Source organism: Rattus norvegicus, chromosome 15 (genome assembly GCF_021556685.1).
Source record: "Rattus norvegicus strain SHRSP/BbbUtx chromosome 15, alternate assembly SHRSP_T2T, whole genome shotgun sequence".
Classification (NCBI taxonomy): Eukaryota; Metazoa; Chordata; class Mammalia; order Rodentia; family Muridae; genus Rattus; species Rattus norvegicus.
Window position 1 is genome coordinate 82,880,417 of NC_141548.1, and position 26,366 is coordinate 82,906,782.

Sequence of the window (26,366 nt, forward strand, 5' to 3'; positions counted from 1 at the left end):
CAAATATGGAGGCTGCCTGAACTCTTGCTTGGCTGGGCCCTGTGGCTTCTGATTCATTCCTCCCCTAGAGAGAGGCACAGTAACCTTGAGGCTTTGAGAATCAGGGTGATTCTTGAGGTTGGAGAGTCATCGGAGGAGGTACAGAAAAGGGGTTTCTGCACAGCAACCCTGTTCTCAGATCTCAAAAAATACTTTGAAGCCCTTCAAGTATATTTAGAATATGTCCTAGACTTACGACACGATTCTTTTTTTTTTTTTTTTTTTTTTTTTATTAACTTGAGTATTTCTTATATACATTTCGAGTGTTATTCCCTTTCCCGGTTTCCGGGCAAACATCCCCCTCCCCCCTCCCCTTCCTTATGGGTGTTCCCCTCCCAACCCTCCCCCCATTGCCGCCCTCCCCCCACCAGTCTAGTTCACTGGGGGTTCAGTCTTAGCAGGACCCAGGGCTTCCCCTTCCACTGGTGCTCTTACTAGGATATTCATTGCTACCTATGAGGTCAGAGTCCAGGGTCAGTCCATGTATAGTCTTTAGGTAGTGGCTTAGTCCCTGGAAGCTCTGGTTGCTTGGCATTGTTGTACTTTTGGGGTCTCGAGCCCCTTCGAGCTCTTCCGGTTCTTTCTCTGATTCCTTCGACGGGGTTCTGTTCTTATTTAGTAAACAAACCCTACTCCATTTGACAGTAGAAATATATTTGTTTTTACTCATATTGAATATGGCCTTTTGGGTAGGTCTGTGCTTTCTGAGATGAGAGCCGATAAATTCCATGGGCCCGGCCATGAGATTAGAGGTTTATGCACATTTCTCTCAACTCACATAATTTCTCTCTATATGGCGAAGTAAAAGGAGTTCCATATAATTCATGGGGCTCGGGGTTTTTCTTGTGGGAAAGTAAAATTTATTTGGACCGCTTATACTCTTATGAGATGAAATCTATATCGTTAGACTTACCTGGTTTTTTGTTTGTTTTTGTTTTTACTCTGAGGAGAATTGGCTGTTAACTGCGTGTGCAGCCTCAAAGCTCTTTACAGACTCTTTCATAAGTGATATTAATAGCAATGGTAGGTTTTTTTATTAATAATGCATAATAACAATAGCTCTCATTAAAACAACATCAGTTAAGTGATTAGAGAAATGGTTGGCGTTGTGGTTAGAGAATGGGCCTGGAGTCATCAGTCCTGCTGAAGTCATTTAGTTTTTCCTTATCAAATAGAGACAACTATAATGAGCGATTAAGAGCTTAATAAAATTCTGCCCTAATTGCATAACTGCAGACTGGGGGGTTTTGTTTGTGGGAGTGTCCTTGGTGATATCTTAAGATGAGATTTCCCCAGGAGAAAGAATGGAAAACAGGATCATTTGCAAGCTGCTCCTAACTGACTCACAATTTTCTTCCTGCTTCTTGCACTATGGCTACCGGGAGTCTTGCTGTTCAATTCCAGGTGACCAAATGACGATGGCTTCGAAGCTTGGTTTCTCAGACGTGTCTAGTGAGGATTCCATCAACTTCGTAGAAATATCTATCAAGGTGCTCTCTCAGCACACCCTGGCCATTCCCTCCTTTGCCCAGAGACTCTCATTTCTGGGTTTGTAGTCTGCTTTTCTTCTGCTTGGGCACCTTCTCAGGCACAGGGAGGCCTCCTATGGCCATACACGCTTAGACTACCGCCACTCCAAACACCTCTCTGCTGGTTCGCTCTTTCCACCTACCGACCCCCCACCCACCCCTCCCGCCAGACAACTGAGGATAAGCAAGATTAATGAGTTCACCCTAAGGAGCTGAGTTCTGGGAAAACCAGGCCACCTCTTGATTCTTTCTCCCCTGTTCCTATCTTCGTTATATACATGTACTAAAGTAGGTATGAAGCAATATCTATATCTCTATCTATCTATCTATCTATCTATCTATCTATCTATCTATCTATCTATCTATCTATATTTATTACAGATGTTAAAATTCTACAATGATCAATACAAGGTAGCAGGCCACAGTGAGAAATCATGTAAGAAAAGTTTGGTAGAAAGTCGACTGAACTCATAAAGAAAATTTTAAGAACTGAACTTGGAGGAAGACAAAGCAAATTGGGGAGCAGTAAAAGTATTCAGGGAGATGAAGTCTCCTGAAGGTCTAAAACTTAACTCCTAGGGAAGAAAATTATGTTTGTGTGTATATCTATGTGTGTGTATTTGTGTGTGTAATGTATATAGCATATATGTGTCTGTTATTTGTGTACATATATACACATATAGTCACATTTTCTAGATGAATAAATTAGACAGTTAATATTAATATAGTTTTTTAAAAAGTGAAATTCATACTTCATATAGCTTTGTCCAAAAAAGTATTAAGCAATAATAAAATCTGAGCTGACTTGATTGATACAGAGGCTCTTGGGAAATTTGCAGTTTTAGAGTGCCATCTTAACCCCCACAAAGCCAGCACCTATGTGTTTAGTCAGGAGGCTGACCTAGTCGGGCAGCATCAGGATAATACATCTTTGTATTTGCTTTGGCTTGCCACTTATATACTCCCATTCCTGGACTCCGTGCTCTTTGCTGCGTCTTTCTCCTAACCCTGGCTTCTGCTATTTGGAATGGAGACTCACAAATGGAGGGAAGCCCTTGATGGTCCAACATCTCTTCATGTACAGCTAAGCTTCAGCATTCATTTATAACTTCCCTTAGGCGGAGAACGCGCATATTGTCTCTCAAAAATATTTGAAGGGAAGCTTCATTAATCACACTGCACGGCCACTTCTTAGCCTTAGTCCCATAGGTCTGGTAAGCATTAAATCCCCAGTGACACCTGCTGGGCAGACCTCTGCTCCCACTACACCATTCCATCATCCTGCTTCTTCCTTAACATACACAACTGCTGGCCAGGAGGCGGCTGGCGGCCAGCTGCAGCCACCTCATGGCCCATCCAGTCTGCTCTCACACAGGTGACCCTCGCCTGTGCAGAATATTCTCAGGGGTCCTGGGTTCCTACCTACCTAGGCCCCAGGAATCAAGTGAGGAGCTACTAAAGCAAGGGGAGAGAGGAGAAACATGCTGGGGGAAGAAGGGAGGGAGAGGAAGAAGGAGGGGGAGGGAGGGAGAGGGAGAGGGAGAGGGAGAAGGAGAAGGAAAAAGTGGGCAGAGACACTGACAGAGAAACGAAAAGACAGAGTGGGACAGAGAAAAATTCAACATTCGCCACTCCCCCTAGCCCAGCCCTAAGTTACTAAACTGCTTCTTTGTCTGTAAACTCTGGGGTGAACGATGCCACTCAGCCGTATGTTTTGTTCAAGCACAAACCAAATTATGCTATACTTTGCGTATATCTGAACATATTGGTTTATCTTACATAGAGTTTAATTGATGCAAACTTGAACTTCAATATGTTAGATTTTCAGGGAAAACACCATCCTGCAATTCGGAGTGTTATGTTTTTCCTTTGAACAAAGAGGGGGAAAAAAAAGGAACAAGGCAATTAAAACCCTGCATTTTTTTTTTCTTCATCCACACTCTCTAACCACTACAGAAATCATGTTTAACCTCTTGGGGTGTGACCTCTTCTGTCCTTTCCTGTCCAATGGCAAAATTTCCCTCTGAGCCAACATCTGCAGCCTCGGACAGATGTACTTGTGTGCAAAGTCCACGTTAGCTGACCAAGCGTGGCTTTGTTTGCACGTAATTCATTGCTCGCCCACCACTGCGTAAGTGGTTTTGCATATTAACTAAGTGCACAGTAACCTTTCTTTACCTCCTTAGAGCTCCACCCCCTCCCACCCGCCGGGGAAATCAACACTGTTACTCGCCTAGGAGGCTGCCAAGAGGTTGCCATGGCAACTGTTCAGCTTTCAGCAGCTACTTTTCTGGTTGGAAGGGGAGGGGAAAGGAGAGGGAAGAAAAGGCACCCTACTCCCAACAAACTGAGGAGAACTAGGCAGCTTTCTGATCAGAGTTCAGATGAAGAAGGTCACAGTAATGTGTGGCCGCTGACTAAAATAACCCCGTGGATGGGAGAGTTAACCACATTAGAAGCAAACTAAAAAGGTAAGACAAGAAAGAGGCAGTCATTAAGTTATTTGGTGGTGGTCACAAGCTGAAGCATTTCAGATTTTATCAGCCCATGCCATCTAAGATGTTATCTCATGAGTCTTTTTGTTTTCATCCTGAGCCAAACAAAGATAATTCCAAATGTCAGTGAGGCAGTGCGGGAGGGTAAGCGAGCTCCAGAGGGGGACGCTCACATCTGAAAGTCATTTCTGCAAAACTTCATTTAACTCATGAACAATGCAGCTCTCAGGCAGAAGAAGCTGGAACCAGGTGCAGCGCCAGGTCAAAAGGCAGCCTCCCAGCTCCTCTCAGTGGGACGCTGTCTAGGTGTGCCAGGAAACAGTCTGATTTCAAAGGAAGGGCTGGGTAGGGCTAGGCAGGAAAGGGGCAGAGAGTCAAGAAATGGAAGTTAAGAAACCTAATGCCGGTGGGTTGTGGAGACACATAAAGCTCGGCTAGTCAGTCTAGACTCCCATATCGTCAGAAGAAAGGAGCTAAGAGCTCAAGAGGACTCTTGGCAGAGAGCTGCAGGGCGGGGCAGGGCGGGGCTCTGAGAACTAGAGTGGAATGACTTGGAACTCGTGTGGAATCCTTTCCGTTCCTGCCTGCCTGCCTGTCTGTCTGTCTGTCTGTCCCAACTGCTTTCCACTGGCCATCGGATTTCCCAGCACCCTCAGCATTCAACTTCCTCTGGCATTATTGAGCCCTTTTAAGAAACAACATAGGAAGACATTCTGCCGTAGCCCTCGGCCCACAGGCTACTTTCTCAATCGGGGATGTGTTCTTCAGAACCCAGCTACAGCATCCAGGTACATTTAAAGGAGCCGATAATAGCACAGAAACCAAACCAAACCAAACCAAACCAAACCAAACCAAACCAAACCAAACCGGGAAAGAAAAAAAAAAAAGCACAGATGGGCCTGGTCTGGCAACCCCTGTGCCCCAGTGCTGTTTCTAACACTTGTTTTCTTTAACATTTTACTCAAGCTTTATTATTATTTTTTTCACAAGTCTTCATGAAGTAGTGAAGCGACATTGTACTCTCACGTACCCGTCCTGTTAAGGAGGTAGCCTTCTATACCACTGCAAGGTATCACCCCCTTTCACTGAATGATGGTAGGTAATTCTAGCCTGCACCAACTTGTTCTCTGACCTGAAATACAACTGTCTTTGCCAAGCTTCCACTGTCCGTGATGCTACTCACTTGCATTTCTGATTTGATTTTGACAAGCAGGAAAGAGTTGGGGGGTAAGGAAAGAGGTGGTGGGCAAGGCCGGGAAAGAGATGTCTATAAACATTGAAGCATTCAATGACTGAAGTCAATATTCTTCCAGGTGGAGGTCAGAAGTATACAGGATGTCTAAGACCTTCACAGATGACAAGTCCCAAGGAGATGGGAGTGTGTAGAGGTCGAAACAAAAAGGACTGGGCACCTATAATAGCCATTTGTTCTGGCAAAGCTGTGCCAAGTTCTTAGGACTAAGAAGGGCACTTGATAAGGTCAGCACCCTTGCCTTGATGCTGGATATTTCCCTGCAAAGCTGGAGTTGAGTTTTGAGAGTGAAAGACAGAGCAGAACCATTCCTATGTCACAGATGTAGCTGGAGGCCCTGACTTACATAACCGTCACAGGATACAGAATGACAGTTCCTCAGCCTACAGTAAATGTGATTAAATTATCTCATCAGCCTCGTTCTCCTGAGGATTTCTACAATTTCAGAAAACCATCTGTTAATATGACCTGTCTCCTAGACCCCCACACAGCACAGGACAGGGATATTAGTATTCAAAGACACTGCTCCCTTCGGCGAGCCTTTGGAGGCCTACCAAGTTCGGTCTCTGTAGCCAGTTGAGGCCAGGAACGAGACGTGGAGAAACGACAGGGAAGGCATGAGAACGAGCAAAGAGAAAACTCAGAAATTTGTTGTAACCCAGCCACAATTCTTTCAGCTGACCTGATCTAATTCCAGCAGCAAGTCTCTCTGAAACCCTGCCACAGCTGAATTTATTTTTATTTTGCCTGCTCAGAGGCAGCGTACGGTGAAGGCAAGAGCACATCAGTTCAGGAAAAGTACTGCAGTGTATTACTCACCCCGCCCCCACCGTGTGGAAAGGTTAATTTGAATAAGGCTGCTGCTTCCACAAATAGAACTGTAACGGCACACAGAAGCATGGCCAATGAGAGTGGCTTGTAGTGATGTCATACTTATACCTGCTTCATATTATTTGCTGAATGGTAACAATGCGTGCCTTTAATCTTACGTTTCATTGGTTAAGAGCCCTGCCACTCTGAGTACTTCTGGAGAGTTTTAGACACTGCGGTTTCTTTACATACTCAGATTTTTTTTTCTTTCAGTTTTTGTACCTCTATAAACTGCTGGAAAGTGAACATTTTAAACATTTGTTCTGAAAATAAATATAGCAGACTTTATAGTTTCGGCCCGGCCTACAGAGTCCATGATACTTGGTCCATCTAACAAGTCAGGGACAGTGTGAGAAAGGATGCTTCATTGACTGCACCCCTAGAAAGAGTACCTGGCCTCAGTACTGTCCCTCTGATTTAACGGAAAACAAACAAACTTATTTAGTTTATTTTTGCAAGGTAGTTTTTCAGGGAGCAGGGCTTTCTTAAAAGCACCAGATCTAAGCTTTCCTACTGTGCAGGATTGAGATCATCAGAGAGAGGGAGATCTCCATGTCTTAGTTTTGTCCTAAGTGGTTTAGAGTTTTCAATCAATTAAATTTTATGTCATTAAAATGCGTCTCAGATCACTCAGACTCCGGGGCTTTTCTGGAGAAATTCTTCCAAACAAGCTTGGAAAAACCTTTGTGCCTTGAAGTGAGGGTAGATTAGTTATTCATTAGTTAGGCATTAACCAGCCCACTAAAGGAAGGAGAGGAACATTCTGGTCAGCATGAGATACAAACGTGACTGGGAGGTCAGAGGTAAATGTCCTTATTCAAAAGTTTTGCAGTGTGTGGTGGTGAGGGCATTGGACAATCCTCACCAGGCAAAGTCAGATCCTCAAAGAACCAAAGACAAAGTCGAGCTGTCCACACTTAGCCAGTAAAGCAGAACACAGACACAGAGGTTAATCCGTGGCACTGCCAAGACAGCATATTAAATGCTCCAGTGAGGAGGGCAGGGCATTAAAGGACCAGTTAGTTTCTAATAGGCACAAAGGAGAAGCAAGGGGTTCTTGGGGAGGGAGTGGATGCCTGCATATATCTTCAGCAGACATTCCTGACTGGAAGTATTATTTTGAGAGACGTGTTGGGGAAAAAAAACAGGTGCACAAATTAGCAAGAATGATTCAAATTAAGGAGAACTAGAAAATACCAAGTGTTTTGACTGGGTTTGAAATGGCTTCGTGTGAGCTTATGTGTGTGTTTGAATACTTGATCCCCAAACATTGCTGATTTGGGAGATTGTCAACCCTTTAGGAGATGGAGTCCAGCTAGCAGACTGGCTAATAAACACAGGTCTTTAAAGGTGGTATTCAACTCTGGTTTTAATCTGGCTCTGCATCCAAGTGTAATATGTGAACGGTCATACCACAATCTCTTAGTACTAAAAAAGCTGCCTCAGCTATCAGAACTTCCCTGCCATCTGACGTGATGAATCAGAATGAAGCTCTGCTTCCTTATGTTGCTTTTTTCAAGTATTCTGTTTAAGGACAAGAGAAGTAACTAGCGTACAAAGCATTTTGAACATCTACATCTCAGACAAGTAGCCAACATCGATGAGTTTTGAAAGTGAAGTTTCTTTAGGTTTGTATGCCATCGTTTACTGTCTTCACCGTCTGATGAGAGGTTAATCTAGATGGCACAAAATTTTGATTTTCATCGACAATATCACCCCTACACTTACAGATCAGGAAATATTACAGAAGTTGTGGAAAGATCTCAAGAACCAGAAGATGCTGACATCTGCTTTGCTGTTGTGTCTTTTATGTATGTCTGGAAGCTGCACCTATGAGATCATACAGGTAGACTTGCCTGAATAAGATGTGTGTAATGGAGAACACCAGTAGATATTCAAGCAAAGATGGGGAACTCTTACAAACTCCTCCCTTAGCTGAAGAGCTCCTCATGACTCCTGAGAGAGGAAACTTCAGTCTTCTCGAGGGACAGGCCTCTGGATAGGGTATCCAATTCTAAGTGTCAGTCCTAAACATATACCAAGGGATTGCAGACTGTATTCACACACACACCACCACCACCACCACCGACACCATCAGCAGCAGCAGCAGCCGTAAAAACAACAACAACAACAACAACAACAACAACAACAACAGAAGTAGCCAGGTATTTAAGAAAGATTTCTGAGGAATCATGGGAGATTGGTTGGTTGGAGGAGGGAGGAGGCTGGAAGATGATGTAAGTAAAGTTCTCATGTATGTTATTCTCAAAAAAAAACTTTACAATTTTTTATTTTCTTATACCCATAAATAAACACATGTATGGACACTGAATTGTGGTCTTTCATCTGGCAAAAGTATGAAAATGATTAAAAAAACCACTGAATTTCCTTCAAAACTTTCATCATGAAGTCGTGCTGGATTTTGTCAAATATCTTTTCCTCATATTTTGTTGAAATGGTCATATAATTTTTGTTCTTAATCCTATTTATGTGATACGTTACATTTATTGCTTTGGGTATGGTAGATCATCCTTACATATTTGTGAAGAAGTTGACTTGGTCACGAGTACAATTTCTTTTTTGGGATAGCATCTCTCTATGTAGCCCTGTCTAGCACAGAACTCCTGAGTACCCACCTGCATCTGTGTTGCCAGTGTTAGCATGACAAGAAAATAAGATCTTTTAAATATCTTCTTGAATTTAGTTTGTAAGATTTTGTTGAGCAAATGGCATCAGTGTTCATCATAAAGTTTGTCTGTGGTGTTGGGGGTGTTTTGATGTGCATGACTTTTGTTTTTGTCTTTACAGAATGAGTTTGGCAGCGTTCTTGTGTTATTTCTCTCAACGAATCAACTAATGTTGTGGGGCAGTTGAAAAGAAAGAAATTAGAGCATCCTCTCTTGTAGTCTCACAAAACCAATCCAAAATGGATCAAAGATTTAAATTTAAAACCCCAAAACTTTAGAACTCAAGGAGAAAACACTTCCCTACATAAAAGTACAGGCAATGATTTTTCTGGATAGGACATGTGATAGTATAAGAGAGAACCCCAAGATTGGCAAATGAATGAGAAGAAATTAAAAACCTCTATACAGCCAAAGAGCAAATAGCTGGACTATAGAGTGGGGAAAATCTTTGTCGGCTATATTTCACATAGGGGGTAATAACTGGAATATATAAATAACTTCAAAAATTAAAAACACACACACAATGAGAGACAGAGGCAGACACACACACAGATAGAGAGAGAGAGAGATATCTTGCTAATTAATAAATGAGCTACTTAACTAACTAGGGAGTTCTTAAAAGAAGAAACACAAATGGTCAATAAATCTTTAAAAACATATTCAACATCCTAAGACACAAGGAAAATGGAAATGAAAACTGCTTTGGGATTCCATCTCACCCTTATCAGTATATTTAAGATAAAAAAACACAATTGAACACAAATTGTGGTAAAGATAGAGGCAAAGAAGAATTTTATTTACTGCTGTAAGAAGATGAAATGTTGGAGGCATTATGGAAATCAGTATAGTGGTTCCTTAAAACATTAAAAATAGAAAAACCATATGACCCAGCTGTTCTACTCCTGGGCACATACCCAAAGGAGTCTACATCCCACGGCAGAAATATTTACACCACACTTGTCACTGCTGTATTCATGGTAGCCAGGAAGCAGAACCAACTCAGACTTCCATGGATAGATAAAGAGGTAATAAAAATGCAATATACATGGAACTTTATTTAGTGATAAACAGAAGTAAACTATGACATTTTCGGGGAAATGATTGTATCTGGAAGTTACTCAGATCCAGAAAGACAAATACATCTTGTCTCTCATATGCAGGTACTAGCTTCTAATTTTTTAAATGTGTCTATAACTGGGTATGGTGGTACCTGACTTTAATCCCAGCATTCAGAAAGCAGAGGCAGTGGAGCTCTGTGAGTTTGATTCAAGCCTGATCTACATAGTGGATTCTGAGTCAGCAAAGACTATGTAGAGAGAACATATGTCTAAAAGCAAAAACCAAGCGAACAACAACAAAATAAACACAAATATGTACAAATATGTGTACGTGATCTTGTATATAAGTCATGAACTAGAGCCAGGCAGGGCAGGGAAACTAGATAGGCATGGTATGAAAGCAGAAAGTAGACTTCTGGAGGCGTTAGTGCACATGTGAGGGTGTTAGGGGATGTGTGTGAGGGGTGGGGAAGGAAAATGAATCAAACCAAACTGGGAAAGAACATGTCTTGACAACGTCTCTGATTCTATAGACTATTCAGGAATGAACAAGTAAAACAAATTTAAAACTTGTGAAATTTAATTTTGGTATAGTCTAGGATTAAGTCCTATTGTTCTGTTAAATTTAGAAGGTGCTGGAACCTCACAGTGCTTTCGCCATGTACATTGTGACTGGAGAGAGCTGCCTACAGTAACATCACAAAAGTGAATATAGTAGTTTCATGCGAGACAAGCTAGCATTCATATCCCACTTTGATACTTAGTTATGAATTTAGCCGTTGTCTCATTCAGGGTTTCTATTCCTGCACAAAACATCAGGACCAAGAAGCAAGTTGGGGAGGAGAGGGCTTACTCAGCTCACACTTCCACATTGCTGTTCATCACCAAAGGAAGTCAGGACTGGAACTCAAGCAGATGAACCCAAGCTCAACAAGCAGGAGCTGATGCAGAGGCCATGGAGAGATGTTACTAGCTTGCTTCCTCTGGTCTGCTCAGCTTGCTCTCTTATAGAAGCCAAGACTACCAGTCTAGGGATGGTACCACCCGCAATGTGCCCTCCCATCCTTGGTTAAAAATTGAAAAAATGCCTGACAGCTGAATTTCATGGAGACATTTCCTCAGGGGAGGATTCTATCTCTGTGATAACTCCAGCTTGTGTCTAGTTGACACAGAAAACCAGCCAGGATAACAGTGACCGTGAATATCTCGGAGTCTTACGTTTCTTGAGAGATGATGATAATATTGTTGAATATGAGCATTGTGAGTGTTAGACTGAGGAGTGTGTGCATGCTTCATTTATGTAGCACCTGCCTCAGTAAATGGGAGATTCATTATCTTAACATTTTGTCCCAGAAGATTTTTACATGCCTCCAGTCTAGCCATTTTCTCAGCATCCCTCTTATTCTACTGCTGACCATCTTGAGCCTTTCCGAACACATCTCGTGCCTAAAGAACTTTGTCTCCCCAGTTCCTTCTATTTGGTATTCTTTGTTTACTAACCCTACTTCCATGACTTCTTTCAGTTCTCACTTAAAATATCAACATTATGCACTAGTCTGATTTAACACCTGTTGAAAATGGTGTTCCTGGTGCTTTCTTTCCCATAATCCTCTACTCTGCTTCTTTGTTACCACTCTCCATTACTTGACATTTCTTTATGGCTATGTATTTTGATTTGTTTATTGTTTGTGGTAACACATGTAGGTGATCCAATAACTAACAAAGGGTTCCGAAGTCTCCTGCCTCATTCTCAAAGGTAATCAAGCTTTTCCCATTTGCCCTTCATGAATAACAATCACATTACAGCGCTATTACTCTGTATTGTCCCAATATTCTTTCCACACAGGGAGCCAGTGTTAAGAGTCAATAAAGAGAAATGAAACCAGTGTTATAGAAGGGATTCAAGGAAAGCTCTGGGTAGAAACTATGAACTTGTGTCTCCTTTCTTAGAACTACTTATTTTATTTTCCCTCCCACCTTTCTGAAACATACTCATAATCTTTTCTGAATCATTCAGAGAGCAGAATTAGTAAATCCAGGAAGCAATAGTAAATTCCAAAATGAGAGGCATTCTCAACACACATTGAGATACACAAACTTAATGGAGAGAGGAATATGTTTCAAAGATTATTTTAAACTTTTCTTACTCCGTCCCTCTCTGAGTCAATTGTGATGATAAAATAGACTCCAGGATCTCTATTTCCCAAAGAAAAGAATTTCAACCTGAGATGAGGTAGAGCTTAAGCATCATTTCTTCTGACATTCCAAGTAGACAGTCCAAATGCAATCTAGTCAGCTGCATTTCTCATTCTTCTTTTAAATACGAAATCTGAAGGAACATCTGCCCTTCACCTCTCAGCTATGTTCGTTCGCACCTGTGGTCATCCCTTCTAGAATATTCCCAACTCCACAGTCCAATGTTGGAGATTCAAACTAGGGCCTTGCATGTTTCAGGCAAGGGCACTATTGCCAAGCTACATGTCCAGCCCTAGAAAATTTTAACATAATAATAAAAGAATGAGCAATCGGGATGCTCATTAAAGCCATGAGATTTATGGTTCAAAATTAATTGGCGTTGTTCTTCCACCTACTCCTTGCATGATGCTCAACCTCAGTACTTTTACGTGAGTGTTTCTTAAGCGACAGAGTGTATATAGTCATCCAGAAATCATAAGACTCTTTAAAATCACGTTGTTCTAGAATATCTGAAATAGGACGATTTGAGTTTCTAACAAGGTCGAGGGTAAAGCCATGCACTGTGCTCAGAACAGCAGGAGTTTGGAAATTAGCTGGCATCACACCTCATCTGATTCTGTGATTTCAAATCTGTATCAAGTTTTTGAATGTAGCACTACAATTCTTCCCCATACGTCTCATTGGATCTGGAGTCAGAGATCTTATGCTGAGTGATGCTCATTTCGAATTGGTATTCAAACCATTGAGAGTGCCTCTTAGAAGGTGTCTTCCTGACTGCCCCTTGCAGGAGCTGCTTTAGCTGGGAACCCCACTACCTTTCCCTGTAAAGCTACAATGACTTCCAAGTTATCTACCAAGCCCTGTTCTCACTCACCTCCCTCTACTTTATCACCTCATTTTATCCTGTTACCTTGTTTTCCTTTAAGAGAATACATTGGATGAGGTCATTCCTTTGATTAAAGACCCCTGCTGGTTCCCTTGCTTAAAATAGAGGTTAGATTGGCATATAGGCCTGATGGCCTGACACAGTTGGGCTGGAATCCAAGCAGCTCCAATTTCTTGGTATGTGACCTTGGACAAGCTGTTCAGCTTGTGCAAGGCACACTTTCCTCATCTATAAGGCAGAGGTAGTACTGCTATGCTTTTAAGAGGCTGCCATGGGGTGCAGGTGTGATCACTAAACTACCCAGTGGTACACCAGCCACTGTGGAGGTTTAAACGTGTATCCACCCTATCATTTTCTTTCTTGCATAATAATGATGCAGACTGAACACAGCATTGTTCGGCAGCTCTGAATGTCTCATTTCTTCATTGATTTATTAAAAGACCCCCTCCTACCCTCAATCCAATGAATCCCTTTGGATTTGTTCCCTCTATCATCCTAAGAAGTGCATGTTTGTACCGGGGAGCATTTACCATTCTTATTTTTTCTTTTCTTTTCTTTTAATGGTCTTCCTGACCCTGTGATGACAGCGCTCCTTGTTAATGTTACTGCGATGTGCTCTTATGAGAGTGTGATATACATTCAGACAGTCCCAGGACTCATAAGGTCTAAGCAGGTAGGTGGATCTCTGAGTTGAAGGCCAACCTGGTCTACAGAGAAAATTCCAGGACAGTCAGAGCTACACAGAGAAACCCTGTCTCAAACAACAACAGAAACAACACCCAACAAACCAAACAAAAAATTGCATTGTTTTCAATGTAAATAAATTCAACTCCAAAAGTTTGCCTACAAAGCACTCACAGTAGGGTAAACTACAAATTCATCTTTTCTAGCAAACTCTATTTTTCAGGACTCATTTTGAGTGTTTTCTATAGATTACCTCATATTATTCCCTTGACCACTCTTTTGTTGTAGGTGTTGTAATATGTGTTTCATGGACTTGGGAGATGGTAACTTGGAAGGTTAAATATTGGAAGGTTAAATAGCACAGCTCCAAATTTACAATTGCTATGCCAAGGGTTTGAATGTGTGTCTTTCTTATATTAACATTTCTTTTATGCAATTCGCTGCCTTAGTCTGGTTACAAATTCTTCCTTAGTATCTACTAAAGTACTCAGAGATCTTGTGGATTGCCTTGGTGGTGCTGTTTGTATTTTGATGCTAATTATGCTTCCCAAAGAGGGACTGCCTAGGATGAGAAAGGAATCATGTACTAGGGTGACTTCATTGGAACCTTCTCTCCATTTTAACTTATAAAATAAAGGCTAGAGCTGGTGATTGGACAGGGAAGGGAAGGTAAAGCTGGAAAGTTTGGGGGAGAGAAAGAGAGAAGGGAGAAGAGGACAATGAAGGAAGAGGAGGTGGAAGGAAAATGGAGCTGAAGCACGTGGCCTGGAGAAACCACAAGTTATAAGGGATCTCCTAGTGGGGAACAGAGTAGTGCAGTGGTAGATCTGCCCAATGTAGGCACGCAGTTTATATTCATATTAACTGAGTTGTTTTCTTTGCACAGGCATATTTGGGTTGAAGAGGTTACTGCACCAAATTGGTGCCCAACCTATCCATGAGAATGAAACTAACCTGAGACAAAAGTTCACTGCTCCCCACCCCCACTCCCACCCCCACCCCCATAGGACTTGGGCATCGATCTAGGTTACCGAAACAAGATCATTCCTGAACTTATAAGGCAGACAAGAGCAATCTCCTGAAGGCATTACATATTGAAATGTGGTGAAGATACCAGTGTGGAGATAGAAGCTAACTTGGGACTGTTCAGCCCTAAATTCTGGACCCCCTCATTTCTGGTCATTATTTATTTGAAAGATGCGCAGAGCAATCTTGCCTCTGAGGGAAGACTATTTTACCTCAGGGTGCATTTTTATAAGTAACTTCCTACTTTCACCACATAATTGCTTCAGAGAAGATCTTCACAGAGATAAGTTCTCTGGACTAAATCACCCAGAAGAGTTCATTCCTTCAAACCTAGAGAAAAGAAATCAAGCTAACACTGAGGCCTATCCTGTAAACATCTCTGCTTCATCCCACTGTGAGAATCGTACTTCGACATGTTGCTTAGGTATTTTCAGTGGGAAACTTTGGCCTACAAGAGCCTACAGTTACAAGAGAAAATTCCATACCTGTCTCTGTAACTGACACACTTGTAACCAGTTAAGCATCTGGGATTTCAAAATAAAATATTTGAAGCTTCTTGGCAAATCGACTGTAAACTTTTAGAAAACTTCTTAAGTGGATCTCTGAAAAAACCACAGTGGGATTCATTCATTCATTTTTCATCCATCTATTTTTGAGGGGCATTAAATTTTAGCTTTTGAAAACTTTGTACAATGAGTGCACTAGATTTACATAACTCCCACCTCTTCCTCAAAACTCCTCACATATCTCTTTCCCATATTCATGTTCTTTTTTTAAAGTGTGTGTGTGTGTGTGTGTGTGTGTGTGTGTGTGTGTGTGTGTGTCTTTATAGGTACGTACATATATACAACCTACTAAGTATATTTAGCTGTGCTAATATGTCTGTACATGTAGACAGGTTTAACCCATTGGTTATGGGCACCCTAGGTAAGAGCTGGCCCTAGAGAAAACTAATGTTCCCTCTCTCAGTAGCTACTGGCTACCTGTAGGTCTTCCTCCAAAGGTGGAACCACATGTAATTTCCCTGTTGGTATGCCAACCCCTGTCCCTTTACCTTCATCTTGTTTAGTAACCATATTTTTAGGTTTCAAGTGTATGTTTCCTTTGCCATACCTAGGACATCCTATCAAGCACGAGACATCCTGGGCCCCTGGCTCTTACAGTCTTTCTACTCCCCTGCAGAAGAAGGAAAATTATCTCCATTTACTGATAATATAGTACACCAAAAACATCCCCCAATTCCATCAGAAGTTTTCTAGAAATGACCAAGGCCTTTAGCAAATGACAGGTTGAAAAAATTATATTAAAAACCAGTCGCTTTCCTTCACATGAACACTAAACATGAGCTAGAGATCATAGAAATATTTCTATTCACGATCGCATCAAAATATCCCAGAGTAATTCTAACCCAGGAGGCAAAGACCTTTAAGATGAAAACTTTAAATCTCTGAAAACTTGTTTGAGAAAGATAGCAGAAGATGGAAAGATAGAACTCCCATGTTCATGGATTGAAAGAATTAATACTGTAAAGATGACCATCCTACCAAAACCAAATTATAGATTCAATAAAATTCCCCCAAAAGATCCCATCACATTCTTTTCAGAAATTAAAAAAAAAATCAACCGTACATGTTATTAATCTTTTAGAAACCTATTAAACCCAAAACTATGCAGCACCTGGGCAGAATTCAGAATACAATATATCTGTAGATGTTGGGGGTCTAGAATATGCTAGAACAATTGGAAATTGGGTATTGTTTCTGAGGAATAGCTGCAGGCCTAGAGAGCCGCAGATACCCCACAGATAAACACTGAGTTTAAAAAGCCAGTGGTGTCTTGGCTACTAGAATCTGGATCCTGGCTCTCCTGGGAGAATAGGGTTGCTGTATTTTCAACTTGTTTTGTAAAAGGAGAATCCCATAGCATCTGCAGGAGAGAGATGCAAACCAGACAAGTCTGTAGGAACTGTTGAGCTATGTGCATCTGTAGCTTGTCCCTGGGGCTTTCCGTAGTTTTGTTTCCAGCTGGAGGCTAATATCCTACTCACTGATATAAACTATTGTAGCATCTCTGTGCAGATTGGACATGGAATAGAGTAAAGAAAGAATCCGTCTTCAAAATGCAAAGCATCAAGATAAATAAAACTTCGATTGAAACCACTAAGACGATGTATGTCTATAAATATAAAGAGAAAAAAATAAAAATAAAACATTCTACACAGCACCTTAAACAATTTAAGACAGATGAGTTTTCGTGTGTGAGCTTGACATTTAAAATTTTCTCACAGTCAACATGGTTAATTTTCAAATAATTTCAAATTATCCCAAATAATGAAAACCGACTGAAATGCGAACTTTTAAATTTTATATACAGCCATTTGTGGTACTGTAGCACTCAGGTTATCAAGGGTTTGGTGTCACTGTGTGGAAATCGTGCATTTTAAGTAATTCTGTAGTGTGCTCGAGAGGGATTAAATTAAATATGGTCTGCTATTGTAACAGCCTTCTAGATGGTTCTGTGTGAACATGAAGTTCTGGTTCTATCATATTATTGATAAACATGCCTCCTTTCTCCACACAGCTTAAGGTTAGACATCACAACTTTCTTTGCAGCATCTGAATGCTTTCTCAGAAAGCTGCAGAAGAGACACTGAAGGTAATAAATGATGTGTGCAAGGAAGAGAAAGGGCACACACTGAGATGTGCCAATTGATGCTGATGACAAAATTGAGCAGGTATCACGTAGTTCCTCTTCCCTTCTTCCTTCCTTCCTTCCTTCCTTCCTTCCTTCCTTTTTTCTTCCTCCATTCCTTCCCTTCCTCCCTCCGTCCCTCCCTTCCTTCTTCCCTCTCCCCCCCCTCTTTCTTTCTTTGCATGTAGTTTAGCTGGACTAGTGATGGTTCAAATGTTCCATGGGACAGCTGATTTCTGTGTGGAATGCGTCAGTTTGGCCCATTTCCACCACAGTGACAAGATCAATCAGTAGCAGTGTTGATAGATGAATTTCATCCCTAGGAGTCTTGCAATAGTGAGTGGGTAAGAGAAGAGAGGTGAAGGTTTCGTCGGTAGAGATTAGTTTCTGAGGCTATTAAAGATGAAAACGTATAATGCCCTAAATTCTTTGGAAGTTTAGAGCTCTTGATAAAAAAGAATTTTACGCTTAATAAAAATGAAGAATAAAAATACAGGGGAAATGATGTTAACCTTTAGCTCTCCATCAAGTATATCCTTGCTTCTCAGGTTAGCACCGTTAAAGAAAGGAATGGGCCTGTTTGTTTCACCATGTATCATTTGCCTGGCTAATAAAATCCAGAACTTCTGTGCTCATATGGCTGCATAACTTCACTTTTAAGAGCACCACCAGTCCATTGTGTTTGCCCAAAGACCAGAACTAAAGCAAGCTGAAAACACAGAATTCAAAAATGAAAAAGTAGAATAGTAATTAATGCTGGGGCCAGGACAGACAGACAGACATTCGAGTATTTGGTGTGCAGTGTCTGTGGTTTTAGGAATGCAAACAGGCATGGAGGAAATATTAATTCCAATTAAACTAGAATCTATAAGATGTTTTTAAAAAGAAGACAATAAAAATATGTTATTTTATAATCCCATTTCTGGGTATATAACTCAAAGAAGTGAAATCAGTATATTGAAAAGGTAGCGGCAGGGCCGGAGTGAAGTTTAAAGCCACTGGCTGCCCTTTTGGAGGCCTTGGGTCCAATTGTCAGCACCCTCATGGGGTCTTACAACCATCTGTGGCACCGGTTTCAGAGGATGTCTTTCGATGTCTTCTTCTCAGCTCTGAGGGCATCAGGCATGCATGCGCTGCACAGAGACACATGTAGGCAAAACACCAACACACATAAAAGCGAATAAATAAAAAAGGAAGGTTGCTGCTCTGTGTTTGTTGAATAATCAAAATATAGAAACTATTTAAATGTCAACCAGTGATATTAACCAGGCACATCGAGGCCCAGCCTGCATGCAGACACTCGGCAGTGCAATCTAAAGAAGTGACCTTATAAGAGTAAGAAGTAGAATAGAGGCTGGGCAGGTGGGCAAGGATGGGGGTGCTGTTGAATGTCTTAAGGGAACTGGAGGAAAGATGATTAATGGTTCCATCAGAAAGGGGTTGCAATGCTCGTGTTCTATTGCACAGTAGAGTGACTATGACCAATAGCTCTGTGGTAAATACTTCAAAAGAGCTACAAGAAAACCATTTGAATGTCCCAAACAGGTTTGACTGCTGGACATTCTTACAGTACGGTTACATAAGGGACTAGAACACCATGGTGTAAGCCACAAACATGCTCAGATTTATAGCGGGAGTGAAGAGAAGAGAGGCTACAACATTTGGTGCTTTGCCCAAAGAAAATTCAGGCTGAAATGGACTTAAGATAATTGGTATGACTGAATTTATCCTTGTTCTTAAGCAGAAAAATAGAGAAGGGCAGTGTGTACATTTTTTTTAGAGAGGTAATATCGAAGGGGTTATGTTCAGAAAGCACCACACTGGTACACTGGTATCTAATTTTGAATATGAAGAAGTTCAAAGTTAACATTTTAGTGTTAAAAATATCTAATTACAACATTGCTGATTTAAGATTTGGGAACAGAGGCAAGAGTAATCTTTTTATGAAGACACAAAAACGAAGAGGTTTTAGAAATCTAAAATTACCTTACTATTTCTAATTTGGAGGGTAATTATTCAACATATATTTGCAGAGTCCCTTTGTGCTGGGCACTGCTCTGGACACTGGCAAAGGAACCATGATCTGTGCCAAGCTCCTGGATGAAGCTTGCTTTTCAATGGGAAGACAGATAATAAACTAATTGGCAAATCAACAAATACACAGAATTTTCGATATTGTGTCTGTTCAGGAAAAAAATAAAGACTATGGAGACCAAGAATATTGAAATAGCAATTCTCCTTAACTGATTGTGGAGGCTGCTACTTTCTATAATGTTGAGAAGAACTGACTGAATACACACAAGTTTCACCACAGATCTGAATGTCTTCAACTGGAGAAACTCTGTTTTTGACATCCTAGGTTGTTTGTGCTGAGGTTCTCAGGCTGACACATGCTGTCCCATGAACAGCAAGTTCTGTGTGGCTGGCACTGAGTGAATGAAACAGAGAGGGAGCTGCTGAGATCTTAAAGGAAGAAGCAGAGAGCAAATGACAGTCTTGGCCTTCTTAATGATTTGGGCTTTCTGTGAAGGAGATGGGAAGACATTGGCCATTTCTGAATGGAAGAAGAATGTGATCCGACCCAGGCTCTTGAGGAATCTCTTCTGCCTCCTTCCCAGGTGCCTTTTAATCTGCTTGCCTCATAATTGTAATGGGCCAACCTTATAAACTATTTAGATGCATTTAAGCACCTGTAGAATTTCTATCTGTTCTCTGAGTAGTCTATCTCTGTGTGTGGCATGTGCGCACACACAGATGTGCATACATGAGGATGTGCGTATGTGTGGAGGCTAGAAGTTGATATTGGGTCAATATCGATATATCGTCCTCAGTAGCTCTGCACCTTGCTCTGCGACAAGGTCTGTTACTGAACCTTGCTGTGTTTGCTACCAAAGGAGCCTCAGGTATCCTCCTGTCACAAATTCCCCAGTGTTGCGATTACAGGTACTTGCTGACCTATCTGGATTTTTACATGAATTCTAGAGAGGGAACTCAGGTCTCTTGTCTGCATGACAAACACTTTACCGACTAAGCCATCTCCCCAGGCCCCTCAATTTGTCTTTAGTTATATAATTGTCATCAAAATTAAGGATTGTAAGTTTTCGCATACCCCCTCTTCCCCAGTACTTGATCACTTTAAAATAGACTATCTCTGCTAATGCCGGTAAGCTATGTTTTGAAAAAGAATTAGCATGGAGAGTTTTGATGGGAATCTTTCATTGTCCCAGAGGGATCAGAACTGGGGATCTGCACCACATCTCTAGCTCTGTGTCTTTGTTCAGGAGAAGTGAAGGAAAGAGGTAACAAGAAAGAGGAAACAGGGTGATCAAATACGACCTCTAAGGTGAAGTTCAAAAGGAGCATCCTTCTAGGGTGGAGTGGTGACCAAAACCAAATATGTGAAATTCATGCTCAAGGTGGTGGTGGGACTGTAGTGATAAACAAAACCATCCCTTTAAATGAAGTACCTCACGCCCTTAACTTAGAATCGATGTCATTTCTCACTGCTTGTTATATAAAATCCACCTTTGGTAGCTTGAGACTCACTTTCTGTTTGCTATCTGCTATGAATCCTGAAGAATTAGATTGAAAAGTTTTTTTTTTAATAATCATACCCAATAAAGAAATGCAAATCTCAGACTCAGCTCTGGAAACAAGTTTATGCAGAATTATGTTAATGGGTTCCTGGGGTAGGATTGAAAAGTCAGGCAAGCTTTGAGCCTCAGGGCTCACTGTGCTTATCCAGACAGGTTATGGTCAACAAAACAGGTCACTGCCTGGGCCTCCTTTGTCTTAAGACAAGGATAAAGCAAATAATGTCTTGAGAGGAAAATCTCAATCAGGTTCTGGAAGTTACAGATTGACTGTCACATGTATTTCCAAGTGACAGCTAGATTTTAATGCAGTTTAGCTAACTCTGCTGTGTTAAAAACAAACATTTGGCTCACCTAACTTTTATCTATTTATTTATCTATTTATTTACTTATTTATTTGGTAGGAATCTTCAAAAAAGAATGCCACCACATACCTGCTTACTTTTGCGGTTAACAGTGTGATCCCAGAAAAACTCCTGAAGAGAAATCTTAACCCTAAGGCTTCCCAGTTCTGAGCTCTGTACCATAAAGATTACTCAAAATAAGTCAGTGTCATTTCAGTGAGGACAGTCCCCAACACATAGGTTACTATTCTTTCCTTCCAGTTCCAGGGATCTTCCAAGATAACAGCCACATAGAGATGAAATGCGATTTTAAATGAATGCTTACACGTCTCTCTGTTTTCATCTTGGTTTTTATTTTTATTTTTTTTCCAGGCCAGTGTTGAAAGGTTATCCTCTGTAAGATTTAGCCAGTGAAACACGTAGCATAAAAATCCGAACCCTGCAGTCAGACACGGAAAGAGCAAAGGAGGAATAGGAGGGGGTGTGTGCCCCCCTGGGCTGCAGCGTTTGAGTGTATGTAGGAATGATGTCATTTGTTTTCACAAAACCCGGTTTAAATTTGTTCATGCCTTTCAAGAACTGCAGCGCGGAGCATCTGTGGAGACTTCTGCAGACTATATTTCAGGCTGTTCGAGAGTGCGCGCTGCATCAAAATCCAGCCAATAGCAGGGGGAGCCTTGCCCTCCCTAGCCTCCATTTGTTCCCCAAACTGAAGCAAGGGTGTGCTGCAGCAATGAGGTGACCGCGCAGCCCCCCTCCAGGCCCCTCCTGCCAGCCTAACTGCAGAGGCATTAAGGCTAGCTTCACCTGGTTTAAAGGAGAACCCTATTAATATCAAAGCTGACTTCTGGTCACCCTCACACGCTTGTTTCACTGGCCCGTAACATCCAAGGGAAGGTGTATCTGTAAAAGATGATTTGGTTGCGCGCGGGGGTGGGGGCGTGGGCGTGGGGGAGGCGTTAAATTCAAACTTTGCAGTTTACTTTGCAGCCCCTGGTGCAATAGGGGAACAATGTTAAGAAGGAAGGAGGCAGAAATCATGGGTTACTGGATGCTCGCCGGCAGACGCAGGACCTCCGAATTCTATAGCTCTAATTATCTTTCATAAGCAAACCCATTTCCGTGTGTATATTTGTAGAGGATGATTGGGAAGTATGCAGCAGAGAAAGATCACCAGTTCAATCACAGAAATCAATGGGTTAGATACAGAGTGGAAACCAAAGTGCTGAGCGACAGGCCACCTTTCTGTCCCTTAGTACTTTCCCTCCAGGAAGAAATTGACAATGGAATCAGTGTGGGTTCTTTGGCCAGAGCAGCAGAAACTGAACTCTGGTTAGTTTCTTATTGAAAGCCTATGAGGAAATTCACAGAATAAAAGGAAGACCGAAGAAACTGACTCTGATGCCAGGGACACACTTTGACAAAGTCTCGAGACACTCTTTGGGACTGTAACTTGCTGCTGCTGGATGGACAATCACCAGTGCCCTATTGTCTCTCTTCTCATCACACTCGAGTGGCCTGAGTCTTAGCCCAGTGTCCCTTTGTCAATGAGCACATGGCTGTAGGTTTGGCGAAAGCAGAGTTCTCCCTTTGCTGACTCCCAGAGTCACCTGGGAGAAGGAAAAGAGTCAGAATGCTCGCCCGGTGCTGCTCCTAAGAGGATGGGAAGCGTGAACGTTCTTCCTCTTCCGTTGACACATTTACTGCTATGGATGCGGCCACTATACTCTTCATAGTTGGGTTAGTGATTTTTCCTTTCCAGTTTATTACTTTTCAGTACTGTGGGTGGAACCCAGGGCCTCATGCATGCTAAGTAGCTCTCTACCTCTGAGCTGCGTGCCCAACCCCCATCTCCTTTTAAAATTCATTTTGGAGAGCGGAGCACTCCAGCCTCGAACTTGCAAACCTACTACCTCTGCCTCCCGAGTAGCTGTGATTACAGGCATATGCCACCATACCAGGTTAACTCGGATTTATAACCTTGTTTGCCACGGCTACCCGTTTGTGAAGGTCAAATGGACTTAGGACAGTGAACAGACGTGGTTTTGATAACCTTTGCCAAACTAAGCATCTCTTTTTGTGCTTAGCGTGGTGTGTGACTTATGGACGGTTACTACGGTATTACCATTCCCTACATTTCTATGTAACTGAGGAGCCATGGCCAACTCCTTTTCCTCTTGCTGACAAGACCTTATCCCAGGCCATGTCTACTACACGATACTGTGACTTAATGAAGAAAATGCCTTTTGGTGACCAGAAAGGTGAACTATTAATGTATTTTAATAGATTAGGATCTGTTATGGAATTTAAATGGGCACTACCACAAATTGTTACTAGATCCTTTCATAATTCTTCAATTTTGACAACCTACATGTTTCTAGCTGGTCTTTCAGAGATATGCAGCCTTCAGATTCCAAGAACCACTGACTTCGGCCGCCGCCTTCTCAGCCAGTGGCTTTCATCCTTACTGATACGGTGACACTTTAAAACAGTTCCTCATGACGTGGTGACCCCCCAACCATAAAATTATTTTAGTTGCTACTTTTTTAACTGTGATTTTGCTACTGTTATGAATCATAATGTAAATATCTGACATGAAGATATTTAATATACAACCCCTGTGAGGGGGTCGTGACCCACATGTTGAGAACCACTAAATCTACTTAGTACACAAGATCTGCTCTGGACAACGTATGCTGCGGCTCACTCTATCCTCAGGATTAGTCACAGAGATTTCTACCTGGTCCTGGTCAGTGTCAGGGTAGACTTTCAGATTGCCACTAAAGCAGTCTCTTCCTTCAAGAGTGCTGTTTACTGGAATTCCTGAATTTTCCTGCACACTTGCATCCAAGAGTGAGGATCAAAGCGGTTTCTTAGATCAAGCAGAGCCACACGCATACTCCTCTCAGCCATCGTTGAAGACCAACTTAAGAGGCTAATGAGTTGTGCTGCCTCCAGGCTCAGTCCCCTTTGTTTCCTGCTGGGCATGGTGGACATCAGGAGCCCAAGTCTAATGAGCCATAGATGGATGCGCTGTAGCTCTGTGATAAAGGAGCAAGTGCAGACTAAGGTCCCTAGGACCAATAACTACTGCCTCAGAAAAGCAGGTCATCTCACCATGTGGGATGTTGTCAACGGTCCCCACCTTCCCCTCACAGTTTTCCTATCAGTCACTCTACAGCACTGCGCCATCATCCTCTTCATCCAAGGGCGTTGCGGCCCTCCTTGTAAGTGTGAGGTGGTCCCCTTCAGAACTTAGGAAGCAGAAAGCGAAGCGTGGGATGCTACTGAAATGTATCTTTTATGGTTCTTCAAGGACCAATCATTTCATTAAAGCAATGACAGGGAAAATTGTGGTCATTAAAGAAAAATGAATCATATTTACAGTATGCTGATTAGTATTTTTAATTTACACAGGATTTACTTTATAATAAAACCATTCAGCATTGCGATTATTAATTTGAGAAAAAAATGTGTTTACTGTGGCATAATGACAGGAGACTAACTCCGGGTAAGGGGGAGAGCGACTTAAGATCCATCTAGAAGGCCTGGTAGGAAATGGCCACCATTACGGTCACACAAAGTGAAGGGATGGACATGCATGGAGTGGACAGTGATGTGTTCTTGATTAACTCGGCAGAGTAGAGTAACGTTCAAGCTGGAAAGTTAAGCTGTTAGTGAAACCACATGCAAAATGAGCTCTGTAAGACACAAGCTTTTTCCTTGTTGGAAATCACCACACATGTGGATATACTGTGTTGTTTGCTATGATAGCAGGTGTTTCCAGACTCTGATTGTGGACACCCTTCTCTGAGTCTGTGTATATAGGGTCTGAGCTGAGCTAAGACCTGAGTATAATCCAGATATGTCCATGAGTAGAGTTGGAGATTCATAACTAAGCCTCCTCTTGTCGATTGATACTCCTTACCTAGAGCCAAGAAGCCAACATTGCTTTCCTGGGCTTATATGATGCGAGTGACTGTTTTCTGGCTTTCATGTACCCAGGATAGATACTGGCCTGACTAATATTAATAACAACTTAAAATTGACACATCTGCAGAACGTCATGGAATGCAAAAAAACCTGCATTTCCATTGGTTGTGTTTGTTATATCATTCACACTTTAAAAATACTAAACCATATTCAAAAGTTGCTTAGCTATTCCATAATAGACACATCATGAATTAGAGAATGATTATTTACTTACATTTAGCTTTTTTTCACTTAATTTTACATATCTTCCAGGTTCACAAAAGGCTTAGCTTATTTTCAAATTGTTTTTAACTCCATTAAAAATGGAAAAGAAATAGTCTGTCTCGGGATAAACCCTAGGAGGATGAGATCTATGTGCTCTCTCTTTATAATAAATATTTGAAACTTTACCTCATTGTTTACAGTGCAGTGGGACTCACTCAACGATATCAGCCACATTCAGTGTCAACCTTTCCATAGAAATCTCTTCCATCTCCCTGAAAATATCTCTCTAGTAAAACTTGTTTGCTAAATGACTGAAGCTCCCTTAACACATAAAATACCAGTGTTTGTTGCTCTTTTTCTCTGAAGCGATGACAAATTGTCGAGGAGTAAAAACCTTCAGACTAATAACAGAGGAAAATTGACTCTAAGATCCCATCATTTTGTTTACCAGCTGTCTTTACAATTCTATAATAACCCAGCCCACGTTTTTAAAAAAAAAATGTTCAGAGATAGGAAAACAGACCAGAAACAAACGATCTCTCTGCTGGAATTAGTTTACGCACTGGAACAGGCTGGATAGAAAAATATGATTCAGAAACTTACCTAGCTCTCAGGCATGAGACCCGGTGACCACATACTCGGCTGAAGCACAACTCAGGAGCATTACATCATCGTGATAAACTTTCATTGGCTGCAGAAACCCCAAGGATAACACAGGCTTGTAAGGTGCTGTGAGAAAGCCCCTGTTGGCTTTCTTTATCAAGGTTACAGCTAAAATACTGAACTCAAGACTTTCCCTTCATTAAGCCTGCCCTGGCT

The 26,366-nt window shown here is 41.6% G+C and overlaps 2 long non-coding RNA genes across 2 annotated transcripts in view; one reads left to right on the forward strand and one right to left on the reverse strand.

The window, feature by feature from the left end:
• Positions 1-26,366, reverse strand: part of LOC148001098 (uncharacterized) — a 91,876-nt gene that overhangs the window by 61,409 nt on the left and 4,101 nt on the right. Inside the window, exon 2 of the long non-coding RNA XR_015639022.1 lies at positions 26,151-26,238. This is a non-coding gene — a long non-coding RNA (uncharacterized LOC148001098). The remainder of the gene's footprint in view (positions 1-26,150; positions 26,239-26,366) is intronic.
• LOC148001100 (uncharacterized) lies at positions 3,869-8,517 on the forward strand. The gene is made up of 2 exons (XR_015639024.1): positions 3,869-4,039; positions 7,916-8,517. It is a non-coding gene; the product is annotated as an uncharacterized LOC148001100 (long non-coding RNA).